At 46.4% G+C, this 5579-nt stretch overlaps 1 pseudogene; it reads left to right on the top strand.

Annotated features, from left to right (window-relative positions):
• Positions 1 to 874: 874 nt before the first annotated feature.
• On the top strand, positions 875 to 1935 carry LOC135971392 (B-cell CLL/lymphoma 7 protein family member C pseudogene; annotated as a pseudogene).
• The last annotated feature ends 3644 nt before the right edge of the window (positions 1936 to 5579 follow it).

Here is a 5579-nt window from a genome sequence, read left to right as displayed (position 1 = left end):
TCTCCAACTTCTCCCTCGGCCCCTCCCTCCACACCGTCTCCTTCTCCAGCCCCGCCCAAACTCACCCCTCGGACTCCGCCGCCGCCACCTCCTCGTCTCCGCTTGCGGCGGACTGAGGACCCAGAAGGCCCTTCCACTTAGCAATCCTCCCTTTTTCCCCTCCGTACTGTCAGTCACACAGTCCAGTACTGGCCCTTCTCTGCCTCTGACCTCTATAACTGGAAGACCCATAACCCTTCCTTTTCCCAAGACTCTCAGGCCCTAACCTCGTTAATAGAATCCATTCTCCTCACCCACCAGCCCACCTAGGATAATTGCCAGCAACTCCTGCAGGTCCTCTTAACCACTGAAAAAGGCAGCAAGTCCTCTTGGAGGCCCGGAAAAATGTGCCAGGACCAGGAGGCCTCCCAACCCAACTTCCCAATAAAATAGACGAGGGATTTCCCCTCACCCGCCCGGACTAGGACTATGAAACGGCACCAGGTAGGGAGAGTCTCCAAATCTATCGCCAGGCTCTGTTGGCGGGTCTCAAAGGGGCAGGAAAACGCCCCACAAATTTGGCCAAGATAAGAAAGAAACCCCTAAGGAAAGGGAAGCCAGGTTAGCGAAGGAACAGATAGAGCGAGAGGATCATAAAAACCGAGTAAAGGATAAGCATTTAACAAAAATCCTGGCAGCAGTTGTGAGAAAGAAAGGACCAGGGAGAGAGGGAAAGAAGCGGAGACGGCCAGAAGTGGAAAAAGACCAGTGTGCCTACTGCAAAGAACAGGGGACTCGCGGAGGCGTTAAGGACAAAAGAGGGCGCGGCCAACTCCCGGAGGAACGGCAGGCCGAGAGTGCGGCGCCCGGGCCTGGCGCCAAGCCTGAGCCCGCCAGACGGGAGGCGGCCCCGCCGCGGGCTCGGCTCCGGCCCCAGCCACGCCAGCATGGCCGGCCGGACCGTACGGGCCGAGACCCGGAGCCGGGCCGAAGATAACATCAAGAAGGTAATGGCGACCATCAAGAAGGTCCAAAAATAGAAGAAGCAATGAGTGACTGTAGGCGACACTTCCCTTCGTATCTTCAAGTAAGTGCCAGTGGTGGACCCCCAGGAGGAGGAACGAAGGCGGGCAGGTGGCGGGGCAAAGAGATCCCGTGGCCGGGAACGTCGGGGCAGGGGCGCCAGTCCCCGAGGGGGTGGCCCTCTCATCCTGCTGGATCTCAATGATGAGAACAGCAACCAGAGTTTCCATTCGGAAAGTTCCCTGCAAAAAGGCACAGAGCCCAGTCCTGAGGGCAGCCCCCAGCCCAGCCGCCCTGTGTCACCTGCCGGACCCCCAGAAGGGGTCCCTAAAGAAGCTCAGCCCCCACGGCTGGGCCAAGAAAAAAATCCCGGGGGCATAACTGCTGGCAGCACTGACGAACCCCCAATGCTGACCAAGGAGGCCCTGGCAATGATCCAGCAGATGCATGCCTGGACACACTTAAATAATTGAAAGCTAAAATTACTGATTAAAAAAACTGACTTTCTAATCCCAAAGACAAGTACCCTCGTAGAACAAGTGACATCTGCCTGTAAGGTCTGTCAGCAGGTAAACGCTGGGGCTACCCGAGTGCCAGAAAGGAAACGAACTCGTGATAACCGCCCAGGAGTCTATTGGGAAATAGACTTCACTGAAGTAAAACCTCACTATGCTGGATATAAGTACTTACTGGTGTTTGTAGATACCTTTTCAGGATGGGTAGAAGCCTACCCCACCCGGCAAGAAACGGCACACATAGTAGCCAAGAAAATTTTGGAAGAAATCTTTCCTAGATTCGGACTTCCCAAGGTAATTGGGTCAGATAACGGGCCGGCCTTCGTTTCTCAGGTAAGTCAGGGGCTCGCCAGGATATTGGGGATTAATTGGAAATTACATTGTGCCTATAGACCCCAGAGCTCAGGACAGGTAGAAAGAATGAATAGAACAATAAAAGAGACCCTTGCTAAATTGACCTTAGAGACTGGTTTAAAAGATTGGAGACGCCTCCTATCCTTAGCTCTGTTAAGGGCCCGGAATACACCTAACCGTTTTGGGCTCACTCCATATGAAATCCTCTACGGAGGACCTCCCCCTTTGTCAACCTTGCTTAATTCCTTCTCCCCCTCCGATCCTAAGACTGACCTACAGGCCCGGCTAAAAGGACTCCAAGCAGTACAGGCCCAAATCTGGGCCCCCTTGGCAGAACTGTACCAACCCAGACATCCACAGACCAGTCACCCCTTCCAGGTGGGAAACTCTGTCTACGTTAGACGGCATCGCACTCAAAGACTAGAGCCTCGGTGGAAAGAACCCTACATTGTTCTCCTGACCACACCCACAGCCATAAAGGTGGACGGAATCTCCACTTGGATCCACGCATCCCACGCCAAGGCTGCTCCAGGGACGCCCGGACCAACACCACCTGAGACATGGAGACTCCGACGCTCCGCGGACCCGCTCAAGATAAGACTCTCTCGTATCTAACTCCTTACTTATTGTTTACTCTTCTTCCCTGCGCCGTCTCTAGTGTAGTTTTTGACGCTAACCCCCACCGGCCATTTAGCCTGACCTGACAGATAATTAATTTTAATAATCAAGAGGTCTTAAATAAGACCTCCGAGAATGCTCCTATAAAGACTTGGTTTCCAGACCTCTATTTCAACCTAAAAAAAATATATATATATAGCAAAAAAAAATTAAAAGACACAGGCCCCCGGTTTACTAGTCCCACAGGAGTCCTATTAAGAACTCCTCAAGATAGACAAAAATAGAAAAGACAGGCTAGAAAAATGTCCATCAGCCAGAACAGGTTTTATGCCTGTCCCGGATGCAAGACAGAACCAATAAAAAACTTGTAGAAATCTGACTCACTTGTATTGCAAAAGCTGGTCCTGTGTAACTACTAATAATAAAAAGTAAAAATAAGCCACAAAACCTTAGTATATAACTATGCCCTTTGTCCAGCCCTGTACCACAACCCGATATTCAGAAAATTGCAACCTGGTTCACATCAAGTTTAAAGATGCGGCAAAATCTGATAACAGATAGATAACAACAAAATTAATATAAAGTCTCTATTTATACAAGCACTTCCCCGCCCTTAATCTCCCTCACCCTCGCCGACATGTTAAAAATTAAGGTAGCGGCTGGAGTTAAGACCAGGACAGCAGCCCTAGTGCATAGTAACCATCATCTGCAACAACTTAAAGTAGCCATAGAACTATCTATCACAAAACTTGAAAAGTCCTTGACTTCTCTGTCTGAAATTATATTACAAAACCGACAAGGACTAGAAATTGTCTTTCTGAAAGAGGGCGGGCTCTGTGCAGCCCTGAAAGAGCAATGTTGTTTTTATGCAGATCATTCAGGAATAGTTAAAGATTCTATGGCAAAACTGAGAGAAAGATTAGACAAGAGAAAAAAAGAGAGAGAATCTCAGCAAAATTGGTTTAAAAATTAGTACAACCAATCCCCTTGGCTTAGCACCCTAATCTCCACCATCTTAAGACCCCTCATCCTGCTCACGCTCATCCTGACTTTCAGGCCATGCATACTCAACCACTTACTCACCCTTATTAAAAATAGATTACATGCTATGGTTCTGACCCAACTATACCAGACCCTCAGGACTAAAAAAAGAGGCTCAAGATTGAGCCTCTGACACAAAAAGAGGAGGGAATGAAACTAGGCCTCATAAAATTTAGAAAATAGGCCTCATATAGAAAAAATTAACACCAGGTGGCTCTGGATAGGGTCCCACCCTGCCTCGATAGGGTCCCACCCTGATAGGGTCGCACCCTGCCGATTCCGGGAAACAACCTCATGGGGTCCCACCCTGCCAATTCCGGGGGTCCCACCCTGTCTCGAAGTTCCCGGAATCAGCAACTCCAAGAAAAAACCTCATAAGGTCCTGCTCTAACCAATTAGCATAAGACACCTTGCTCAGGCCATAGACAGACCCAATTACCACGCGCCTAAAGCTTTGTTTGAATTTCGCGCCCTAAGCTGTGTTTGAACTTGTATTTGCCTATATAAACAGCCTGTAACAAGCACTCGGGGTCCCAGGGCCAACTTAGAACTTGGGACCCTAGCGCGCTAGTAATAAATAACTCTCTGCTGTGAATCTCGTGTCGGTGATCCTTCGCGGCGACCCCTGCCCAGGAAGGAATCGACAGTTCGGTTCCAACATATGCAAGCTGAACCAGTAGGATTGCAGAAGACATGTAATTACCATGTCTATTCTGATTCTAAAAATCACTTTAAATCTTTTCTGCAAGTAATGATTTCAAAAAGCAACATCCTGGTACTATTCAGTTCCAGGCCCTTTCACCTAAACACACACACACACACACACACACACACACACACACACACACACACACAAATACAGTTGCTTAATATTTTTGTAGCAATTAAGAGAATTAACCAAGACCAGCCTTTGTCCAAGATCCCCTTCATCTTCACTTAAAGCCAACAGTTTATTTTGTGTACACACTAATTCTTAGGTTCTCAGTGACTTCCAATTTTCTCTTCTTTCAGGGTGTTAATAGATCAGAAAACCACCCACAACTTCATGCTTCAGATGTTTCCATTCAATTCACCATCAAAATGCACTTGCCCTTGGCTTTAATTCTTCAGAGCTTTGTTTTCTGAAACGGATCTATCCTAGTATTCAGATGTATTTATTCTCTAAGATTGTTGTTTTATCTCATCACCCCTCCAAGAGAATGTATTTAAATCAGAGCAGTAACCTTCTGTTGATACTTTCTTAGCTCAAAGACATAATTCTGACTGTGGGAGTACCAAGCCCTATGGCACACCACTTTGGAAATACTCTGAGCAAAACTTAGGTAACTGCCTATTCCACCTTTGCATCAGACTGCCTCAAGCCCAGAGAATAAATGCACACGTGTAGCAAATCTCAAAAGAGCAAACCTTAAGAGGCTAAGTCACAGAAGTCGTTCATCACAACATTAGGTAATTCTTGAGCCTTAGGATGATTGATGTGTTTAATTTAAACTGGCCTAGGTACACAAGATATGTCCCTGAAGTGGTAATAGGGTGAGTGGGTGAAATGGAGAAAGAGATTTTAAAAGAAAGCAGTTTTCTCCTTCAAGCTTTTCTGCGTACATGTCTTTTAACAAGGCAAACAAGAAAGTGTTTTAATTGCCACCATATTATAGAATTATATCCTGTTCTCTGATTTTCTCCTGTACTTGTGAGGTAAACGCTGTCTTGTCTTATTTCATAAGAAGTTCATTTTTATAAGTCATAATGCCTTTAATAAGAAACTCATTTTAGTGTGTTATGACAGTGGAATACAAAGTCATATAGATCAGTTAAAGTCCCACTCATGATGTGTTAAAAAGATGCCAGCTGAAGTAATGGTATTTATACTGATGGGCTTAGCTTTGGTCTTTCTCTTTAAGGGAACATAAAGGGAAATTACTAAATTGGACACCAAATACAACAACAAAGCGTATTATATAGTATGACTTTCTGAACTTCATTGCTAATTAAAAAGATTTTCTGTATTTTTAATTTAATATTACCAATATTGGGTAGTAGGATAGGACT

The sequence above is a fragment of the Macaca fascicularis genome, chromosome 6, assembly GCF_037993035.2.
Source record: "Macaca fascicularis isolate 582-1 chromosome 6, T2T-MFA8v1.1".
Taxonomy (NCBI): Eukaryota; Metazoa; Chordata; class Mammalia; order Primates; family Cercopithecidae; genus Macaca; species Macaca fascicularis.
The sequence above is the reverse complement of the archived record's forward strand: the minus strand, read 5'-3'. Positions and strand labels throughout refer to the sequence as shown.